The following is a 24664-nucleotide window of genomic DNA, read 5'->3' on the forward strand; positions in this document are numbered from 1 at the left end:
CCAACAGGGAAACCTCTGGAGACAGGAAACAACCTTAAAGCTGCAGATGAGAAAATCTGGTCAGGATTATTTTAGTTTAGTTTAAGTTTTGGTCCAAAAAACAGATCTGAAACCACATAAGAAATATCACACAATGTTAAGTCCCTGAACAACAGGAGTTTGACTATGAGCATCAACCAAGGTCTCACCCAAAGAAAATCATTCCACTGCTCATCATCATGTTCATGCATCTATCTATTTATATACACCGATCAGCCACAACATTACAACCACCGGCAGGAGACGTAAAGAACATTAAAACCATTTTGTGACGTGTGGATGTTATTTAGACGCCACCAGCACAAGGTGTTGACCTGGCCTCCAAATCCACTAGATCCCAAACTGATCAAGTATCTGTGGGATGATCCACAGAGGCCCCTCCCCTCAAAGACCCCCCACTAACAAACACAGGACCCCCTCAGAAGGCTCATGCCCATTTGAAGCGAGTGCAACAAGATTATCTTGTCTCATCTCAATCCAGCTGTTTGATGATGATCGTTGACCAATTAAACGAAGCCCTCGTATTCGAACTTCTTTTATCTGCCACTTTTCTTTCTTTATGTCCAGGGTGATCTCAGCCTCGGACACATGACTCTACCCACCTCGAGCTAATTTCCCGTGTATCCACAGCAACCTTTCTTTTGCATCTACCTGCCTACCACCTTTGCATTCCTTTCTGCCAGCCTTTCCCTGGCCTGCCTTCCCATCCAGTAATGACCTGGAATCTGCCTCTGCAGCCGTCGGCCCGCGGAACAAACCTGCACACGTACACCTCATTTTCACAGGAAAAAGGAAAAGGGTGCTCCCAGCAGACTACCCAGAGTGCATCAGCCCAGCGCTCTCTCCCCAGACAACGCTCGGCTCTGATTGGTCCCTGAGGATCACGCACGGCGGAGGCTGCAGCCAGTAGGAGCAGGCCATTATCTGACAGGCTATAATGAAGAGTATCTCGTTCCTTCCTCTGCAACAGACGCCGATAATGAAGCTGGAGAAGCTTTGAGAAGAATACCAGGGGAGCTTTTCTGGTTTCAGCCTCAAGTAACACCCACACCAGCCTCTCTAGAACCAGAACAAAGGAATCCTGGCTGTCTGTGGTGATATACACACTTACAAGGCCGGGCGTTATCTGCTCCCCCCTGCTGCTCCTATTCTAGCTCTGAGAGGGGGAGGAGGAGGAGGACAGAAAGGAAATTACTCTTATTAGAGTCCAGCTTTACTCTTTCGTCCAGCAGTGAGCAAGTTTGAAGCCTGCCAACACTTCTTTATTTATTTATTTTTTAATTAATTAAATTAGCTATTTAGATATGCAGATTTGTTGGTGTGAAAACATGTTCCAAGCAACATTCATAGTTTATATTATCACATCTGAACCAGAACCCATGCTGAGACGGATGTTAACATACCACCATTAAACTTGTTACTTTAATATTTATGGATGCAATTACAGTAAAACAGAGGTTTCCATGTAAACATATTTTCCATATTTGTGTGGAGCCGAGCTGATCTGGATGCAGCTCCCTGCTGAGTGCTGGGCTGCTGACGAGGTCTGCTCAGGTTGCAACGCGCTGGACACATAAAGAAAATGAGCCGCTCCTGGATTCGGATGCTTGGAGCAAAGTTATTTTCACATTTCACATCGACCGACCCCCCCCCCCCCAGTCATCCAGCCAGTCAGTCAGTCAGACATGTAACACAGCCCCCAGTCAACGCAGTGTGAAATCCAGACAACCTCTCACCGCTCACCATTCACTATATCTTAGTGTCGGTGCCAAAACTCTGGATGTTCATCCATAACTGTGTGTGTTGGTGTGTGTCTGAGCCTGTCTGAGCCTGAGGGACACTGCTCTTAAAGGGCCAAACCACCAGCGCTTGGCATTTAGCATAAATCACACATTTTATTACACGATAACCAAATACCAGGAAACATGGGATTTGTGGGGGAAATACAATTGACATGTACAGGAGAAGTGATTTGTAGAAAGGCTGCAGATGTAATAAAAACAAATGTAACACTAAAGCTAATTTAACATGCTATTAACACACACGACCCTAAAGTCAATAGCAACCAGCAGCAGAATGCAACAAGCAGTGGGAACACTATATTCAGTCACATCCTGATTCCAGAGATCCACGGGGTTCAGGCAGAAGGAATGTGCTCCTGAATACATTACTCAGCCGGACAGATCAGGGCCCGCAGCTGGATGAGGTTAGAACTCCAGCTTTAACAAATTACCCCTCATTTTGTGTCCACTAAAGAAAAATATCCCCGTGCCGTGTGAACCACGGAGACGCGGGGAGGAGCTGGCTGTGCATCCTCAGCGTTTCAGAGTCAGCATCGCAACGATTTACTCCTCGATCCGGCTCGGATTCAATTCTTCATGCTTCTATTTGGAGAAACCTGCAACTGTTTTAATGCACATTTGCATTTAAAGGAGGAAGAAATAGAGTGAAGCACAGAGAAAAGGCATCAATTTAAAAGAGTTTTACAGAAAGCTGTTCTTCCACACCTGCACCAGATGTTTCCTCATATTTTCCAGATGTTTCATGGTCATCATGTCTCTGTTCTCAACAGGATAACACACTGAGCGCGAAGAATTTCATTCTCCACACAAGTGCAGAGAGAGCAGCCTGTTCCTGCAAGTATGACAATGTCACACGTTACGTGGCTCTACTGCACGTGCTCTGTGGGGTATTAACCTGTCCAGGGTGACATAACATGTTCTTCTTTTCCTTATCAAGCCAAGGTGACTTACAGTATTTAATTTCCCTGCTGCATTAGCTGTTAGCTTGTTCCTGTAACACCTTCAAGTTAAACTGTCAGTCACTTCACACCTTCTCTCCACTGATTCACATCAAGAGGATTTTAATCTGACCCTCACACATTTCATTTCTTTCCACAAAATAAATAAATAAAATGAAAATGTTCACCCTCCACTCTTTACATCAGCGTTATCAGTCCACAGCGCGGAGCTGAAGGAAACTAATTAAGCTGTCTGACAACATTTTCTGTGATCACTGTGGAAATCAAATCCCACCGTGGCAAATTACGCCCGTCATTGTACGTCCACTAAAGTGTGATGCCGCCACGGGGCTCTTATCCGCTACGGTACATTATAAATGCTCAGCAGCACGTGAGCACAGTCACTCTGCAGAGAACACGATAGTTACAAGAGTCCAGTCACTCATCAGGAGGCATCCAGGAACAGAGGCTGTGTTCACAGGACACAGAAGATCTGACCAACTTATTGTCAGCAGGAGACGGCTTCAGATATTAAAGTCTCCAACATGGATGTTAACGCACAAAAAGACAACCAGTGACTTAACCTGCAAGTAAAAGGAAAACGGACACCAGTGGAGATAGTCTCAACTCTGAGACTCAGGTTAAAGTGAAGACGTCTACAGCAATGAAACAGCTTCCAGGACTTCAGCCACGTTGAAAATGAGAGAGCAGCTCGTCACTGGACAACAACCAAGATGCGTACATGTTCATGAGTGTGTGTGTGTATATGTACAGTGCATGTATATATTTACATAATTAAGACAGGAAGCACATTATAACGACCATCAATTAAGGATTTAAGGGAGAGGGGGTGGGATTTAATACGATTTTACTTCCACTCATGCAAATTAAATTATAAATTGTGAGAATTTTGCATTTTGCTTATCATATGCTGCAGCTGTGGATGCTTTTATAATGGTTACACTCACAACTAGGTATGAGCACTAATAAGATTTTATTGATACCAATGCAATTATCATTATGCTTATTGATCCGATTCTTTATCGATTCCCTTATTAATTCCTTATAAAATTCCTTTTATTAAAAGTAGGCGTTTGTGGTTTCATGAACAGAAACAGAAAGAGATAAGAGCTTGTGTAAGTAAACAAATAAGAAACTGGTCTCTGGATCCTCACCAGCTCGGCTGAGACTTGTTGACTGGAGATCGTCCAACACACGTCTCTCTCTGTATTTAAAGCTGCGTCATCGATACTTTATCATGTTGCTGCTGTTGACGTCCTCACATGAATTCACGTTGCTGCATATGTTGCACGTTGCGCTGTTCCCGATGAAGCCACTTTGGACCGTTTCAGTTTCATGTGAATAAAGATTCGGCACAACAATAATCTATATGGGAACCAACTCAGTGCCTGGTTTAAGGATCTACTCAGACATTTCAAACATTATTCCCACACATTTTTATTCACACTTTTCTCCTGTCCTTTTGAACAACCATCATTAAGTGGCTGACGGTTCAATTCTAAGACACATCTTCCTCTAAAAAAAGGACAGCGCCTCACCGTGTGCTTCCCTCGTGTCAACGAACCTCCCACTGAGCCGAGCCCCCCCACTCACTCCTCCTCCCCCCGTACACTGTGTGCTCCCAGTCCCCGAAATGATGGCAAAGCAGATTTCAAGGTCAGGAATATACCGAACTGTCAGAGCGCTGCCTGTGCAGGTTGTTGCACGGCCAAGAAAATACAGCTCTGCAGGTTGTAAATAGTGAATGTGCTGCTGCAGCCGCCGTTAAAATAAAACTCTTGCAGTTATACAACAGTTACATAACGATGAAGTAAACTGATGAAATAAATTTAATGTAAAGCTTTTGGGAATTGTGAGATACTGTCTGTGTTTCTTGGTTTTCTTTCCTACTTGTCGTTGCAGAATGCAACAAAGTTTGATCCACAAATGAAAAGATTCACACAAAAGTTTATATTTGACTGAGCTCAGAAAGACAGACTTTGAAATGAGGCTGGCATGCACACCTTGCAGATATTCCTCTTTTTAACTCTCAACTCCATGACTTGAAAATAATAGAATATTTTTTAGATGTGATTTCATGCAGACTCAGTTTGCAAGCCGTTAATGAATCCTACATCTAAATCTTAAATTGGTATTTCAGGTGTGAACCAGTGCAGATGATCAGATTATCTGAGCTGAACCTGGTCACAGAGAGAGGTCCTGTACCAGACTGGACCAAAGCTCCTGCAGCCTGCAGCCCGGCTTTAGACATGGATCACTAAGAGAAACTGCTGACTGAGGGAAGAGGAATTAGAATTTAAACAGGGGCAGAATATAGCACAGGATCTGGAAATACTTTGCTCCACAATACGACCTAAATATGATCAAATCCAAAAAGTTGGCATCTAAGTTCCAAAACGAAGCAAAAACACCTTCGAACGAGGCCAAGAAAGAAAAACCTCTATCCTAAACAGTTTATTTAAGAAGAGAAACATCAAATCTCTCCTGTTCTCTGAGACTCAAATAAAAGCGCATCCTCCTCTTCTGATGAGTACACGCCGTAGCTGATGACTGTAGCTGATGACTCTAACCAGTATCAGCCAGGATCTTCACAGATTTAGACAAGCAGAGCATGTTACTCCATCATTTCAGAGATGAAGTGCAACATTAACATGACAGTCACATCCACACAGACCTACCGGGGCTCCTCAGGGGAGCATTAGCACACAAAAGCAAAGTCGAGCAGCAGCAGTGGCAGCAGATCAGGCTGCTGTTATTGCCACACAGTCAAGCCTCTGGAAGTCGTTTCGGCACAGATGAAGAATGAAAAATTGCCCTGACATTTACAGCACGCGCCCCACTGCAGCAGAGTCGACGATCAGCGGGAGAGAGATGCAACGCCGGGTCGAGATTTTTTGCAATTATTAAGTTATCTTTGCTAATTTAGAAGATTAAGACTGAAATCCCACATCGCTCAACTCATTTCTCAGCGGCCGGCTCCCAGAATACAACACGCAGAGTTGAGGTTTTGTTTGGTGAATGAGGAAGGGGCTGCAAATCCTGCAGTGTTTATCCAGACTAAGCTGGCAGCATCTCTGTTTTGTTTTTTAGTGGTAAAGTCAGAATAGGCCTCTGTTCCCTGTGTGAGTTCACTGCTGCTGAGAGATGACATTATCTTATCACATCAAAACAAGGAGAACAAGTCACCAACAGTCACCACATCTAATTTATTAGTAAGTCCACACTCCTATCATATGAGCGGATAAGACTCTAAAGGAGTTAGTAAAAGTGTTTTTGCAGAACATTCATGTCACAGTGAAGGTGACCTTTGACCTTCTGGATATAAAAATGCCTTAACTTCATTTCTCATAGAAATACACAGATAATCCTGTTATAATAAGGGTGTGGATTACTGAAGGGAACCAAATCAGGTTTATTGTATTTATTATTTTGACCATGTATTATTTATTGGTATTTATTATTCTCCTTTTTAAATTTCATTTAATTTCAACACTGCATCAAAATGCTTTTTATTTCCACCTCTGGGGCTAAAAAATACAGAAAATATGAACACGTTCATATTTTTTGTACAATCTTATCTTGTGAAAGTAAATCCCATTAGAGCTGTGACTCATCTCTCCGTTGCTGTGAATAGTCACATTTATTCAGAGGTCACTGAGAGAACACACCCAGTATTTAAATGTGAAATCTTAATCCATTTCACTGCTCCACCAAAGCACATTTCATTCTATATTCAGCTGCAATGCTGATGCTAACGTCAGCCTCAGGCTGAACTCTCCACCTCCTTAAACTGGGAAGAACAAAGATCATTGTGCATGTGTGTGTGTGTGTGTTTGTTTAGTGTGGTGTTTGACACTGTGATGGAAGTCAAATGGTCGTTCATATGAATAGACCTTGGGGAAACTCTTCATTTGATTGGTTGTCTGCAGTTTGCATTGTTTTCTACGTGCTGTTCAGACCGCTGTTAAATATTACATTCAGTAAAACATGTCAGTGCCCGTTAAATCTCAATGAACTGCCAAGAAAAATATTCCTGGCAAAAAAAAGTGTTTCTTCTATCACTGAGAAACAGACACACAATCACACAGTCTGAACACACAAACATGAATCTGGCATCAGAATGATCACATCTGCCAGTTTTCATAACAGAGAAATATGTAACAAAATCCCCCAAAAACATGGTTATCTGAAATAAAGTGAAGAAGAAGAAGAAGGTGAAGAAGAAGAAGAAGGTGAAGAAGAAGAAGAAGAAGAAGAAGAAGAAGAAGAAGAAGAAGAAGAAGAAGAAGAAGAAGGTGTTTTAGCAGCTCTGGCTCTTTGACAGTCGCCACTAACATGACAACAACAACAATGGACGCCTCCTGGAAGACGTGTGAGGAGTCCAGTGGGTCATCGGTTCATTAAGTGTGTGGAAATACTTCACTAAAGATGAAGCCCATACTACCGTGACATGTCAGTCCTTTAGTACAACTAAAGTACTACTGCAACGCATCTGAAAAGGCATCTGATCCAAATCTTTTGGACAGGAAACGATCCGTGGTAACAGAGAGAAGGAGGCTGCAGCTATTAGACCTTTAGCTACAGTTCAGCTTCAGATTTAACCATGTGTCCTGTAGAAGGTCACGAGGGGGCTGGAGGGCGTGTGTTTATGTCGAGTGGTTTTGTGTTCTATTAGTTGACATTGTTGCTGTGCTTGTAGGGCGTGTTTTATTTGTCCTCGATGTCAGTGAATGCACCATGTGAGAGATGGAAGTTACAGTAGAGCTGAAAGTTTGGAGAGCTGCATACTAGAAGTGTCAGACAGATGGTGTTTACGGTGTTGATGTGGTCTGTGTGCGACAGCAGCCTGAGTTACAGCTTCAATAAACCTGCAGAAAAACCTCCATAGCTCCTTTTGTCTGAGACGCTACATTCAGGTATTCAGGTCAAGAATACATGTCATTGCTGTAATACATTAGTTTCTACTGTGTTTTTATGTGCGACGTCATCGCAAGTCGTTCAACCTTTACGCTCTATAGTATGATCCAGGCATTTTAATAATGATCGGCTTCAAACGTGAACTTTTGTAGATATTTATTTTAGCTCATAAACCAAACCCATGTCCCTGTAGAGTCAAAGCTGACAAAAAGACTAAAAATAACCAAAATTATGTGATCAATCATGTTTTCTGTGTGGAAGAATTTCAGACAGCAGTTAGTAACTAGGTGGTTGAGTCAGTACTGCAAAACAGAAACCATGGAGTCCACTCAGCTGACAACAAACACTGAACGCCGCAACGTTCAGAACCAAAAGCAGAGAACACAAGGTACGAGCTCCCCTTTCCACTGAAAGAAAGATTTAAGGGAAGACTTCAGGAATCTAAGGGGAGGGGATCAATTTCAGGACATTTGATGAGGACGACATTAATGATCTTGTAGATCTTCTATATGTGAACTGTGTGCTATATATCCAATGCGAACCATAGTATGACTGCAGACGCTGAGTCACTTAGTGAAAAGAAACCTCCTGGTGACTTTTTGGATGTCAGATATATAAAACAGACCAAACAATTCAATAACAAAGAGGCTCCAGCTCACAGTAAACATTTGTGAGTTCTTTGAAGCTAAACAGAAAAGTGTCAAAAGTTTGGTTTTGGCAATTTCTGGTGTCACTGCTGCACACAAAGCTGCTCAATTAAAGAGTTTCCATAGTTTGGGCTCTTTGATTGGAATTTGACAGAACACTGAACTCAAAGTCGTCCAACATCAGTGTGCAGCCGTGTGACAGCGTTTTATTTTCTGGCTTGTCAGTCAGAGTCAGTGTGAGAAGAACATTTCAAAGCCCGACTGTGAAAAGCAATGAGGCAAAAAAAAATAAAATAAACAAAATAAAGAAGGGGAAAATAAGAGATTTCAGTCTTAGCAATAAGTGACTGAGCTCTGGTGTGAAGATGAGCAGCAATAATTTGATGTGTGGATGCAACAAACATGTTCACACATCCAAGAGTTCAGAAAATCAAATTAAAACGCAAAGAAAACAAGCAACAAATTGCTCAGAAGAAAACCAAGAGCAGCCATCACAGTCCATCTACAACCAACAGCTTGAATAGAGGGTTCGACGCCCACGGTGTGGATGATAAATCCATCCAAGGAAAGAACAAGAGACTCACAAAACAGATTTAAGCCTCATGAGACAAAAACACAACCACAAACTAAACGGAAACATCAGTCTCCTGCACCGTCGCTGGCTGAGAGTCTACTGAGGTCATGGAGAGATCTGGGGAACTGGAAGTAAGAAGAGAAGGTGGTTATGCTGCTGCGGAGCATCACATCTGCTGGAAATACAACAGAAGAAGAAAATAATGATTCAGGAATTGAAAAAAAAAAAAAAAAACTACTTTTCTTTAAATACACATCAATGCAGACATCCAGAATGCAAACTGTACTGAAAACACCACAGGATCCGAGTCCAAAGTGGAGCGTTTAAATGTTGAGTCAGTTCAGGACACTGACTTTCTTCTCTCTCCTGTTCTATCAGACAGGCACTTGAGGAAGAGACGTGCGGCTGGAGCCACTTTATCTGCCTCTCCATCATCAAAACTGGACGCGTGTTATTGCTGAAGAAGCACTATTATAACTGACAAACTGCAGCTTTATTCTGGAGTACAACTTGTAGTCAAAGTTTTTATGCAGAGCCAGCAGAAAAGCCACAGAGACGCAGTCGCTGACATTAAATAATAAAACGAACGGTTAGAACAGAGCAGAGCGCCTGAATGTTCCCTGACACATATACATGAGGACGGAGGGAACTCAGCTACACAAAACATCATTCAAGGTATTTACACCATGTGCACATACGTCACACATTAAATCTGCTTCTAAATTATGACATTTAAATATACTCCAGCAGTCAAAAGTCTCATTGAAGTGAATGAGAAGGTGTCTACAAACTTTTGACTGGTGGTGTATATACTTAAAGTAGGTGAAGAAGAAAAAAATGAAGATGAAGGAGGGATGAGATGAAGAAAAGAAAGAAGAAAGAGGAGGAGATGAAGAAGTAGATGCAGACGTCGGTGGTTCTCCAGCTGAGTGACCATGAAAGAAACCAGCGTCCTCACGTCCTACTGTAATAGTCCTGTCTGCTCCACTGCTCTGTCCAGATCAATAAAGTTATAAAGTCGTGGAGGGAGGAGGTAGCGTGGAGCAGCAGCCAGCAGAGGGACGTGTCCTCGGCTGAGTCCAGCTCTGACCTTCAGTTCTCACTGAGAGGAAACAACCCACACGCTGACATATTTCACTTCCACGAGTGTTTTCAAAGTTCAGCAGCAGCATAAACATCAGGTTAATGAAACTACAGCTGCACCACCAGACTGCAGACCCATGACACACTGACAGCTTCCTGACAATGAAACAAACTGTAATATGACTCTCAGCCTGTAAAACAATAGTTGACATCTGGTTTTGATGCACACACACACATCTAGCCCAAGGAATGTCTCCACCACCAATCTAGCTTAGCTTCATTTCAAGCTAAACTGAACATGCACTGCACGTTAACGAGTTTCCCACAACACCTTCTTGCAGATGTGTCACAATAAGAGCATTATTAAGAGGTGAATGGTGTCTGCACAATGAAACAGTAGGAGCCTCAGAATTTAACACAGATGCAGATTGTGTTAAGTTTGTATCAAAAGCGTCATGTAGTAACTTTGAAAAACGCAACCTGGGAGCGAGATCCTTAATAAAATAAGGTATACACTTGTGAAACAGATGTAATTAGAGAAAAAAAATCATGTTACCCTCTGTAGTTCAGGTACATAAAGTCTTAGTCACATTTGAGTAAAATAATATTATTTCTATAAATGTCATATGATCTTTTTAAAGGATATTTTATTTTCACGGACCCTTTGTAATTACACCACAGACCACTAGGGGTCCAGTTGAGAATCACTGTTCTACACTAACGTGTTTACGTGAGCTAAGGACAGTTTTAACTTCACAGTCTAAAGAGAAGCTTCAGTGAAGATTATGACTGATTCTTCAGAACTGAAAGAGAAGTAGGTTTTATCTTTATGATGTTAAGTTTTTATTTTTTTGCTTGTCATTACAACAGTTGTTGCTCTTAAGGACCTGACTCACAGATGGAAGCCTCAGTTTTGAGGATTTATGAGACTGTTTTTAGTCGCACTGCAGGAACTTTTTCTCTTTACATAATCATGAAACAAACAAACACACAAACAAATGATCTGTTCATCCATCAGGTTAAAGCCCGACCAGGCCTCCTCCTCACGTTGTGACTTGTTGTTCGTCAGAGCTTCAGCTCTCGCTGTGCGTCTTGTTCTTCTTATTATTCTACTTGTGACCATTAGACCTGTTCATCTCATTACTGTAACTCTGATTCAAGGCCCACACCTGCCATTACAGCCAGCTCTCCGTCTCATTAGGGAACTCTTGTCACCGCAGCAGAGGATGTGACAGCGGCGACAAATTAGATGTGATAGAAAAGTCTTCAGTGACACACAGAGTGGCTGTGGGGAAAGATATGACGCTCTCTTCATGTGTGTGTGTGTGGAAAAAGAGTGTGTGTGTCTTAATGAAAGAAAAGCAAATTGTGAGCACACACTGGTTTAGTGGGAAATAGAAGAAGAAAATGAAGTGTTCAGGGTTTGTTTTGTACGGGGGCCAATTTCTCAGCGTGGGTGTGTGTGTATTTGTTTGTGTGTGCGTGCGTGTGTGTGTGTGCGTGCGTGCGTGCGTGCGTGTGCATGTGTGTGTGTTAGGAGATCTATAGCTACCTAATGGACCTATTTGCTTGTCGGAGTTGCTTCAAACGATTCAGTGGGAGCGAGAAGCTAATGTGGCTATTAAGGCAGCATTAGCTTAAGTCACTGTCTCACACACACATACACGGGGATGCACACACTGAGACACACTAATTGTGAGCCAATTCAAACGCTTTCTTCTTCTTCTATTATGCGCTGATGTAAAAGCTTTCTGAGGTGACCCTGGGGCCCGTGAAGCACCAACCTGCTGCAGATTTGTGGGTTTCAGCGTTTAAACACAGCCTTTTATTCCCATTCTCTGCTTTTAATGTCAATGACAAAATAATGTGTGTGAAAGCTGTGATGGGAAACTCGATGATACTGGATGATAATCGTTTTGGGGCCTTATTTTATTTATTTTTTTTTATCCCCACCCAAACTACAAGGTTAAGTGGAGCTGATGGTGTTGGAGGTGAGAACCTCAGCAGGTGCGTCTGCAGAGTTTCATCAATGTCCCCATTCTCTGGGGTGAAATGAAAAGCTAAGAAGGGCCACGTTATGTCTGCAAACTGAGTATTAATCCTGATCCTCCAATTTATAATACAGTGAGTCATTTCACAGTTTCTCTAATGTTTCTCTATTGGACGGAATGAAGATAAAAAAAAAGACTGCACGCACTAAACCATCGAATTACTGCTGGAGCAGAGAAATCTATTAAGGCAGGCAGCAAAGACCCAGCTTACAGCCATCAGCATTAAAATACATGTAAATACAAGAGTGATCCATCATACCTGTTCCAACCAAGAGGGGAGGGGACGTTTCAGAATGTCTCAGTGTCAAATGCTGCAACAACCGATACATCAAGTTGTACATGATTAATCTCTGAGGGCTGGTCACGTGTCTAGCACAGCCCGGTGCTCTGCATCCAACTCGCCTATATTGAATTTACATAAATGTCACTACAGCGTCTGTCTGTGAATGAGGCATAACCATAAATGACCCACTGATATGCAGATATATCTGGATGTAAACGCAGAACATCCTCAAAAAATTGAGAGGCTGCAGCTTCAGATTAAAAGCATTAACTGGAGAAACATGACTTTTATACTTAAGTAGTAACAGGAAATGTGACAAGACAAGACAGTGGACGTTCTGGGACTTTTTCTTGACTGTGGATCAGTTTGAAATATTTCAGGGAGCCGTGTTAAAAGAGGGAGCTCTTCATCTGCAGGTTCCTACTGTTCACAGACTCATGCTGTGTTCAACTGTGCCTTAAAGCCACAGGGACTTACATCCAACAATATGAACAGAACATCTCGTCTGTGAGGTCCAAACGAATTAAACACTGTGTAAATACAACATGTAGAACACAATAACACCAGCATCAAACCCTCTAAACCCTGTGAGTGCATGAATCCACGCATTGACTCACTGAAGCGAACAGTTCGGAAGCTGCTGCTCTTTCAACAATCACGCAGCAGTCTGCACGAAAAGCCACGAGATAACGGAACAAAGGCCGTTCTGATGAATGACTACTTGGGTTTGGTGAAAGTCTTTCTGAGCTCCAGAGATGTGTCATTATCATTTTGAATTTTCAAATGCTCAGCCGTATTAAAAATCCCTTTTCCACAAAGGCAGCATGTGTGTGTGGTCAGAAAAACAAAAGACAAAAGAAAACGTTCTGCAGCTGGTGGATTCTGAAGCCTTTGTAGATTCATGAATAAAGTTTCAGCAGACATGATAAACCAACAGCGCCGCGTTTGTCTCTAATTAGAAACCAGCTGCAGTCTCTTAATTAACGTCAGGCAATTAGATCTGGTTAGTCGCTAACAAACTCGGCCAATCAAACAGAGGCAGCGTTCCTACCTCTTTATGAGGAAGGGGAGGGGGGCAGCGGGGGGGAGGTGGTCCACTTCTAACGGGGCCCAAAGCAGAGCTGGTGCTCGTCCAGGTTCATGTTCCCGTCCATGCAGCGCCCAACTAGATTAGATCCACTTAAGAGTCCCCACATCTGTCATTGGCCCCATCAGCTGTCAGTCAATATGCCTGCACAGAGAGATGAAGAGCAGAGGATGAGTGGTGGTGAGAAGACAGAGGAGAGAACAGAGGGAGACACATTCCTCATCTCATCAGTGACAGAGTGACAGAGCTCAGAGTCTAGAGAGGAACAGCTGAAATCCACAAAACTGAAGCCTGGGAATCAATCAGCCTTTAAACTTCAGACAGACAGACGGACGGACAGACAGACAGACAGACAGACAGACAGACAGACAGACAGACAGACAGACAGACAGACAGATGGACGGACAGACACCTGGAGGAGGAGGAGGACAAGGAGGAGGAGGAGGAGGAGGAGGAGGAGGAAGAGGGGGAGGAGGATGAGGAGGAGGAGGAGGAGGCTTCAGGGTCTGGGCGTTTCATTTGGTATTTCAAGTTTACAACCACAAACAAAAACTACAAAAACAGCTATTATTAGACTTTTATTTTGAAATCCAAAAAAAATGGTCCCTGAATGAAGCAGGAAGTAGTCTCTTCCATTGCAAACAATGGTCCAGGTCTTTCTGGTCCAGGAAGTAGCCTCCAAGGACCAGAGGTGAATTAAATTGTTTTGTATGGTTTAGTTTTGCTTTTTTAAATAAATAAATAAATTTCTGTTCTTTATTTTAGAATCTAAAACATAATTTGAGATACCAAAAAAAAAAACGTGTCATAATAATAATAACCCAAACCCACAGACCTTCAACTAAACTCGACTGAAGCTGTAGGATTTCCTAAAAGCATCAAACCTTCTCTGGTTGCGTGTTTGGATGCAGAGTTAAACCTCCATGTTGTTTAATCAAGGCTCTGACCAGCAGCAGTGTCAGATCTGCCGTCTACAGACTGGGAGGAGGCTGAAGTTAAACTAATACAGTTTAAATATGGATCATGAATGCAACAGATTCGTAAACAGAAAATAACAATAAATAACAGATGAACTGATCAATCACATTTGTGGATCCTTATCATTTTCAAGGATATTTAAGAATCCACAAATGTGGTTGATCAGTTCATCTGTTATTTATTATTATTTCCAGTCTTGGATTTAAATCGTAGAGAAATTGCCACATGTTGTTTCTCTGGAGCGTTTTGAAAGCACATCCCTGACAGATGGCTCTTGTCTGAGTTATTTCCACCGAAGCGCACGACTGAGGACAGGAAGACAGATGGGAGCAGAGGAACAAACACCGAGTCAACTGGTTTACAGATTCCCTTTCATTGTTGTGTCGACAGTCAACAGCACCGAAGGAAGTCCTTGTTATTTTATTTTTTTTATCAATCACTGTGATTAAACTTTCTGAGGTGATGGGGAGAGAATCAATCATGACTGGAGACAAACACGTCTGAATACTAAGTTTGAAGTTGAAGAGGCAAACTGATGAGATGAGACTTTCATATGAACAATAGCATAAAGCAGATGGTTTGATTTGTAAATGTCTCAACAGAGGAACACAAACACATGCAGGAAGACAGATACCAGCACTGTGGAAAGTCTCTGACGTTTTAGGTGCTGAACTTAAAGTGAGGCCGCCTCCAAAAACAGTTTTTCACTAATTCTTTATCTTTAAAAGTTTGGTAAATTTTGGTGTTCAGTGTTTGGTTCTTCTTGGTGGAGTTTTTCTAGGTATTTGGCAGGTAGGTTGAACAGCATCGTCACAGTCATTCTGTGGATTCACTCCGTCTCATAGACTACATAAGAAGTGGACGCCATGACAGCTCCTCTAATGTGAAACTAAATCATGTGGAGCCCCCTGGTGGCTAAATGCAGTATATGTCGTATAAGCCCCACCCACTGCATGCCAGTGGATGGTACGTACACATACTGACGTATGTTTTTGTTTTAGTTATTTGATGCTAATAAACAGAATGTGACATCGTGATGATTGACAGTTGCCATTGACAGTTGCTCCAGGAAGTGATGTCATAGGGAGAGCAGGAAAAAATCAATAAAACAGAAGTTCAGTGTGTAATCCAACATTTCTTAGTAACTGGTGGAGGTAGAGCAGAGTAACCGACCACCCGTGAGAAGAAGTGTGACTCTGGCTTCTAGTTTTTAGATATTTAGATACTGGCTAATTAAATGGATGCTGGTAAGTTGCATTAAAGTAATTAGTGTTTTGAACTTCCTCCTTCATGAAAGGATAAAGTATTTTTTATTCTCTTTTAAATCCTCCTCCTCTCTCGCTGCAGTTATCTTGAGCATAAATAGCTCAAACACTTCATTCAGATTCATCTTCATGTACAATAAGCAGGAAATCAGTCAACAGCTGCTGGTTTGTTTTGGTGCATCAGCTGATCCACCCTCTAGTGGTGGATTGTAGTCAGAGTAAAAAGGAAGCTGTGCGTCCTGCTGTCAGCGCAGGTAAAGCTGCAGGTAAAAAAAAAAAAAAAGAAGAAGAAGAATGCTGACCTTGCCTGCTGCTTGTCGAGGCTCTACATGACTGTTATCTCACTCAGGGACAAACAGAGCCAAGACTGAAACCTCAGGGATTAACAACATCACAGGCAGACGGTGTGAAGTCCATCTCAGTCTCCTCCACTGCTTCTAAACCGTCTCCCTTCTTTTACTTACATCTCTCCCGTCTGTCACCTCGTCACTAAACGCCTCTCTCCTTCTCACACTAAGTTTCCAGTATTTCTCCCACAGAGACATATGGGAGATGACTTTGGCCCAGTTCCTAAACAGTGATTCCACACTTATAAAAAGATTCATTGAGGCTGAAGTGGAGAAGACTAAATAGGTGACTGCAGGAAATTGTCTGGGTTTCTAAGCACATTTTCTGGTTGGGAACTGTCAGCACTTCTGTAAAATGATGCTGGCATCCCTGCTCCTCCTCCTCCTCCTCCTCCTGCTGCCTCGGCTCAAATCAGCACAACTTGGCAACAAGTCCACCATAGTCCACCTCTTTTACTTTTCTCCTCTGGACTCAGGTCATTAAAAGGAAAAATCCTCATTAAACAAAACAGCAATTCATTTTGTCATTTTCATCACAATGTCTCCACAGTTGTGATGCTGACAAATCTTTCACATTCAGTGTGAAAGAAAGAAAAATAAAAGTTGCAGTGAACGTTGCATCTGAACGTGTTTTATTGTCAGCATCTGGAAACCAACCGGAGATGGGATGCAGAGACCAAAACCAGAAACAACACAACTGCAGACTAATTGTGAGAAAATTCAATTTTTCAAAATAATTTAGAAGAACTTTGACAGTTATGCAGCGCACAAACCAAACACCCAACCAACCAAACAAACAAATTGTCTCTTTATAATCATGAGTGTGATCCTGTCATTAGTTGGTGAAGCTCTTCAACAATCCTGATCCAACAATCCTATTGGTTTTAAAGTCTGCACAACAAAAAGCAAAGTAAAAATCCTTGTATCAAAGAAATACATCTTATATTTTGAGAGCTTTGTGCTTATTTTAAGAATTTTTGTCAAGCAAAAAAAGTTTTACCCTTTGGCAGATTTTTTTTTTCTTAATACAAGATGATTTGATTGAATATAAGGAATATTTTGCTTCTTTTTAGTAATGGTGTTTTCTGTTGCACAGCAAAAACAGAACAAAGTAATCATGTTTTCCACAGATCATCTGTGTTTTGAAATGTGGTTCTTATCAGATTCAGTCTTAGTATCTCAGTCCAGATGCTTGAACTGGATTAATCTGGTTTGCCTCACTCATAGTGTGACAAACAACTACAACGTTGAAAGTGATGAGGAGAATCCAAGCTGCTACTAGGAACATGACGCCAACATAAAAGTTCTGCCAAGACTTTGCATGGAAGCAAAGATAGAAAACCGTTTGTTTTGTTAAGAAGTTGGAACATGTAGCTGGTTCCACGGCTGATGGTGTCGTTAGCACAGCATCCATGCAGATGATATCAACCTCTGAAAATACCAGATATTAGAAACAAATCTTTCCCTTCAGTTTAAACAAATGAATCCAATCTAGAATAGAAACACTTCATGTCTTTGGAAAGTCTAGCAATTAAAGGTCATTATTAATATCATGTGGTCACTCTGGCCTGAAGTGTAAGTGCACACTGCACCTGGCTCTAACCCACAATGAAAAGAAACTGTATTCCACCGACACTGATTTTTATTTCCCTGTCAGATCAGACGAGCTGTGATCACAAAGTTCACTTCACTTCTGGTGTCACCGTCTGGCTCAGTACTCAGATTTAACTTCTCACTACACTCCTGTCACATAGGTTTAGAATGTGAGAGTCTGAGGCTTTAAGTGTCTAATGGGTTGTAAAGAAGCTACAAGGGGAACTTTGCAGCTGCTCTTTAACCCTCCATGGACCAGGAACCATGTGTGGTGACTTGGTGTCCTGGTTCCTCTCAGTGAGGTTTATTGTCATGTGGTTTTCATTGAGCCAATCAGAGAAGATCAAGGAAACATTGTCAGGTCTAATCAGGGTCTAATGTGGTCTACAAGGTCCCCCTCCGAACTGGTTTATTAGGAACCATGAAGAAGAACAAGTGTCCTAATGTTTCTAATGTGATGATGTTGACAAGTGTCTGAATCAGCTCTGATGTTCTGATGTGACAAATACATGTTTACATTAGTTTAAGGACCAGGAACCAGATATGGGACCAGGAACCAGATATGGGACCAGAACCAGATATGAGACCAGGAACCAGATATGAGACCAGAACCAGATATGAGACCAGGAACCAGATATGAGACCAGAACCAGATATGAGGCCAGGAACCAAATATGAGACCAGGAACCAGATATGAGACATTCATTCATCTGGATTTTCTTATCCGTCAATAACACTCTAGGGTTGAAATGTAGTATTTCCAAGTATTTCAACGAGTGCCCTGTAAAGGATTAAAACAAGACCAGCTGTTTCAGTTTAGATGCAGGAAAACCCATAAACCACCTTCAATCAATGTGATGAAGCTGCTTGTTGAGAGGTGAATATTAGAGCGCGATCACTGCACTGAGGTAAAGATTATGATTGGTTCATTTAAGCACACCTCAGATTTACTGATTCATTTGTACAATAGGCAACAGTGACAAATCACATACACTGTATTATGCATAAAGAGGAAGTTTAAATTTATCAGGGACGCATCTGAGAGCAGGACAATTAGTCCTAAAATCCAGTCAGTCATAGAAGACAATCATGGGCCCCAAGAGAAACAACAGAGTCAGTTTGGATTATTGGAAGAGACAGAAGACACAGGGACAGACAACATCTGTCCAAAGAACAACCAGCTTCCCTTTCAGATTTGTTGTTTAGAGAGATTTGTTTAATGTAGTTTTTTTTTATTATGGGAATGAAATACAATGCAGTTTGTTCAGCTGATGTTTAGAGAAAGTTTGTTGCACCTAAACTAACTAACTCACATTTTTTTGACATGTTTTGGATTTTTGTGAAAAAAACAAACAAACAAAAAACAAACAGATTTGCATCATCGGCAAATAATAGCTCATGTAATACAGATGATGAATTAACATAGTAATTTATATATATGATAAAAAGAGGAGTGGTCCTAAAATGGGATCTTGGGGAACCCCATGACTGATTAAGGCTCCAGAGTTGATGATGCATATTGATTTACTTGTGTCTTCCCCATTTTCTGCACTTACTATGGAGTTAATTGATTTAAAGAAATACTTTTGAAAGCGTCCTCTCTTTAATTTACGTGTCTCAAAGCTCTCTATGGACATCTTGTGTCTCTAAAGTAAAGAGCTCCAGTTACATCCACTGATGAGACCCCTTTGCTTTCATTCCAACCTGAAGACACGTTCTACAGAAGAAGCAAAGTCAGACCATGTAGTGATTTTTAAGATCTCTCCTCTACTCAGTTTCAAAAGCTGTGAGCAATGACCCAAACCAGCAACTTAAGAAAAAGGTGTTGATATCTTCATTCCCCATCCTGAATTTAAGAGTACACGAAGTGAAGTGAAGTGAAGTGGCAGCCCTGACATCTCTCTGCTTTTATGTCATTCACCACAAACTCTGACTCATCCATCTAAACTGGCAACCTGCTCCAACCTGGAAGAGAAAAAACAACTCCTGCTCTAAATAACCCCTCTTTCATGTGCCCTATTAACCCGTCCCTCCTGAAAATATCTGAGGTCAAGCTCACACCAACCTAACCTGCAAACCCCACACTGTGTGAATAACTCCCGTCATCACGCTCTTGAGGGAAATAACCTCCCTTTGAAGCCGATATTACTGGAAGTGGTGCCACGGAGAGCAGTTTCAGCCTCAGCTTGCAGAGCTCACCTGGCGCCATCTTGAAAATAAAATAAGCTGGATCCGGTTTGCCTCAGTATACCTAATGGCTCCATCTGTTTCTCCAAACTGGCGGCTTCACGCTGTATAAATAAGCCCTCTCCTATGAATCATGGCATCAAATAAACGCCATGTACCATCAGCGCCCAAAATGTATAACATCATGCCGCCTCAACCTGGCAGCCCCTTCTCCAATCTGGCAACAGAAGTGTTTTTCAGCCGTGTTTCAAGCCAAACAACACTCATACTCCTCTAATATCACAACTTTACATAGTGGCTCAAAATATTCTAGGGTCGCACACTACAATAATCAAAGCTGGCACCTCAACAATGTGTTAAAGACCAAAATAATGTCCCCTCTGGGTTTGTTTTCAAAGTGGGAATGTAGAGTTTATTGTGTGGGCTGGTACGACACTAAACCGAACAAAAGAAGCAGGAGAAAGAATGTGTTCAGGCTCAGGTGAAATAACTGATATGTTGGTTAAACCACTGCTCCAGAGATCTGTCATGTGAGGTTAGGTTTGAGGGTGGTGAGGCACAGGTTTATAAACAGGAACCAGTGGAAGAACCCAAAGGCACTAACTGGCTGTGTTTCATATCTCAAATCAGAATTATTTACACAGAGAGAATGTGCAAAAAAATAACACAAAATAGAATTTAACATCAAATCTTGACCTTAATAAAAATATTCAGGAGTTAAAACTCATGTTCTGATGATCTGATCCATTTTTAATACAGGCTGTTCAACAAAATGTCTTCGATTCCTCATCACAGTCAGAGAAAAATAGAATTAAACTAAACAGATTACTACAAACTACTACTACTACTACAGCAGAACAAGCAGGAACCCTGGTTTAATGTGAGATGGGAAATGAGACGACTGAAAATGTTACACACGTTCATGAAATATATGAACTAAACTGTGGAAAGAGTGAACATGTAATAAAAGTGAGTAGAAACGTTATGTTAATGACAGACAGAGCGATGACCACAGAGACAACTCTATTTCAAATACAGCTATAAAAATGATCACAATGACTGGAATCAAACAGAAATGACATTTTATAGATTAATGGATACACATACACATATTTATAGATACGTGACGCTATAAAAGTGTTTACCCCCTCCTGATTTGTCACAACTAAATGTTTCAGGTCATCAAACTGATTTAAAGTTTAGTCAAAGACAACACAAGTAAACACAACATGCAGTTTATAATGAAGGTTTTCATTATTAAGGGAAAACTAAATCCAAGCCTACATGGTATTTATTGTTGTTTATTCATATACATATAAAATATATGTGTGTATTAAAGTATACTTGTATGTTTGGATATGTATATATGTAGATATATGCATGTGTATATGAATGTATGTATATATAAATACACACACATAGTAAAAGGAGGAGGGAGATAAACAACTATTATTAATAATTTATGGGGTAAGGGTGGGAGTAAATAAGTCGCACTTCTTCCTACCCCTTTTTATTTTATTTATTTTTTATTTTATTTTAAAGATTGTGTTGACTATCTCTCATATATACATATCATTTATATGTTTGGAATAAATCACTTAATCTAAAAATCAACATCTACAATCAAGTGTTTGTGTTAACATACAATGAATCTTTTCCAGCTGTGGAGCAGTTTTGATCCACTCATCTTTGCAGAACTGTTGTAATTCAGCCTCATTGGAGGGTTTTCCAGCATGAACTTCCTCTTTAAGTTCATTCCACAGCATCTCAGTAGGATTCAGGTCAGGACTTTGACTAGGCCACTCCACGTAGTTTGTCTTCAGCCATTCAGAGGTGGACTCGCTGATGTGTTTTTGGATCATTGTTAATCAAATGAAATTCTATTTCATCTTGTGGATTAAGAGACTTAATCTAAGAGACTTTCTGATGGACATTATTGATTTGAAATGAATCATTACCCAAAAAAAACAGGGTACGTGATCTCTGATATAAGTCCTTCCCTGCCTCTGATAAATCACACGATGTTAAAATGACAAAATTCATCGTCATGTCAGTGAAGCATCTGAGACTGAAACACCTTCCTGAGCCAAAAAACCCTCCCGTCCGTCTGAAACCACATCGGATTCACCACGTCGTTGCCCTTCGAGATAACGGAAAGAAACGCCCATCAATCTAAACTGGCAGCTTTTCATTTCATCGGCAAAACCTGCGTCTCTCACGTCTGGAGACAAACGTGCCCCTATGAACCCGCCTTTACTCTAAAATTATGACGCTGTCAACTCTGTGGCTCTGCTCCAACATCACGTCTATGTGTTGGAAAAATCTCTAACCTCTGAGCGCAGTCATCCCCCTCTATAAAAATCAGCCCAATCTGACTCCTTCAATACCACAGCCCCTGACAAAATCATTACGCTTTCATTCAAATAGCTAAACTGGAACAGAAATACAGCACAAATAAAAGAGCACACTAACAGAGGAGGAATTATTCTCATGTCCTCCTCTGAAGGTGCATTGTATTCACTCAAATCTGAGTCAACACACCTTGGGTCTTTCTTTTTCTTCCCTTAGTGCAGATCCTTTTCTTACCTTGATAAAATAAAACCATCCATAAAGTTACAAATGCTCGTCAGAGGTGTCCTGGTTTCCTCCCCGCTGAGGCCCTGGAGGGCTGATGAGACACAGGATGAGCAAGGCCTGGAAGAACGTACTTTCAAAAATACACAGTGGGCATAGCTGTGTGAAGAAGTGGAGCTCATTATAATAGGTCTCTGGAGGATGAGTAAAGTCATATGACGAGGACCGAAAGGAGAGTGACCGCCTTTGGTTCGTGAACACGCCAACGATAAGGAGGTCTACTGTACGTGGCGTCCTTTGCCCCGACTAAAAATAATTCAGACTTAGAAACCAGACTTATGTAAGACTTCTGCATCAGACCCGACAATCTGGAGACAAAGCCTCCACCTGCCGACACGGCCACGTTCAAAGAGTCCAGCTTCAGTGCTCTGACTGCAAACATCTTCCCTCTGCACACGAGATCAGAAACTACTACAAACTGAACTAAAGTAGGATCAATAACAAACTGGAAGCAGACTCTTAAAAGTCTTCATCACGTCAATCCTTTCAATCCGCTGTGACAAATCTGACTACTTTCAAACACGTCAGGACTAAAGCCCTGATTAGCAGACTCCTCGGTCTTTATCCTGAACATAATCTGACCTCTCTGTTCTTTTTAATTGGGTTCAGTTTGAAGGAAGAAGGATGAACATACAATACTAATCCAGACCTAATACCTTATTACACTAAATTTATAATTTAACAAAGATAACTTAATTCAATCACTGTCCAAACCTGTCGTTAAAACGACAACACACACACTCCTGAAAGTTCAATTACTGCATGTAAATTAGAAAAAGCAGAGTTTTATTAACAAAGTAAACTCACAGTTCAAACTATGAAAGGATTAAACATCCACAAGAAGCCAAGAGGCTCCGGTTTGAGGACATTTTGGTAATTCAAGTTTGGTTTTGTTGACTCAAACTAAACAAGTAAATTAACCTTTGGTACTTTAATCTACGAAACCAGAAAGAGAATTGAAAGGAGAGCCAGTGGTGACTTGATTCACATTAAAGCAGAAGTTTTTGTATAATAATAATAATAATAATAATAATAATAATAATAATAATAATAATATGAAGGAGAAGGTGCACCAGGTTTATCTGGACTACACTTCCTGCTTCAGTCAAGAACCAGAAATCACCTCAGGAGAAATGACTGAAATGAACTCTTTTAGGTTTCAGACTACACTGGTTTTAATTATTGGGTCAATATATAACTGAGGGACGTTTGGAGTCCATGGGATATATATGGCATACATTTAAAAAGTAAAGATACACATATATATATACATATATTATTTGAATTCTATTTCCATTTGAAAGGACGACCTCAGATAATCCTTGTACATTTTAAGGAAACACAGAAGGAAACAGCAAAGAAAAACTATTTTCTAAGATACTGTCACTTCCTGACAGTTTGTCTTTTTCTGTGAAATCTCAAATCATCGGATTCGCTGGAATAAAAATCCTCCAAGCAAAACCTTTCCAGTGGATCACAATCCTTCCAAATTTATAATCCCATCCTCACCCCCACTCCCCCCGGCTTAGAACTCACTACAACCTGGGGCAACTTCTGCCCCACATCAAACTCAACCACTTCATGTCTGGAGAGTCCGACATGGCTCCACATTCTTTCCACTGTGACGACTCCAAATCCACTCTCCTCCTCCTCCTAAAATCTCTCCAACATGGCGACTCCACCTCCCTCCAACCTGGCAACCGCAGCAGGTGCAGGTAGCGCTCTGTGTGGAGATAAGTGGTGGACCACAAACTCTCCTCCTCCTCCTCCTCCTCCTCCTCCTCCACCTCCTCCCTGTATCACTGCAGCTTTGTTCAGCCTGTGTATCGACCGCTTACATGATGTGTGATGTGTGCACACTTGAGTAAAGTAAAAGAAGGTGAAGTTTGTCTCATTTGCAGGATGTTGAAAGTTAATCCCATAACTAGAATCTGGCACCAAAAACACACAATGATCTAAAAAGTGCTTTTTAATATTAAAATTAATATTAAATCTGTGTGTGTTTAAACAGAGTCTCTGCTTGGTAAATATGACACTAGTTGCTCGAGGCCGTGTTAGGCTGTGAGACCTGCACATCCCTCCCGTTGTTGTGTGTCTGTGCGTGTGATTATGCTCGCTAATGTGAAATCAAACATGTGCAGCCTGTGTGATTCACTGGCCCGCGCTGACACATCTGTCAGCCCAGCAGAGCAGATGTGAGAATCAATAGAGGTTTTAAA

At 41.3% G+C, this 24664-nt stretch overlaps 1 protein-coding gene across 3 annotated transcripts in view; it reads right to left on the bottom strand.

Moving 5' to 3' along the window:
* The window catches only part of si:cabz01090165.1 (uncharacterized protein LOC100333421 homolog), a 295771-nt gene that overhangs the window by 119433 nt on the left and 151674 nt on the right, over positions 1-24664 (bottom strand). For all 3 annotated transcript variants that reach the window (XM_047594882.1, XM_047594880.1, XM_047594881.1), the window contains one exon: positions 13407-13586. The gene's annotated coding sequence lies outside the window, so the exon portion shown is untranslated. The remainder of the gene's footprint in view (positions 1-13406; positions 13587-24664) is intronic.

Source organism: Mugil cephalus, chromosome 9 (assembly GCF_022458985.1).
Source record: "Mugil cephalus isolate CIBA_MC_2020 chromosome 9, CIBA_Mcephalus_1.1, whole genome shotgun sequence".
Classification (NCBI taxonomy): Eukaryota; Metazoa; Chordata; class Actinopteri; order Mugiliformes; family Mugilidae; genus Mugil; species Mugil cephalus.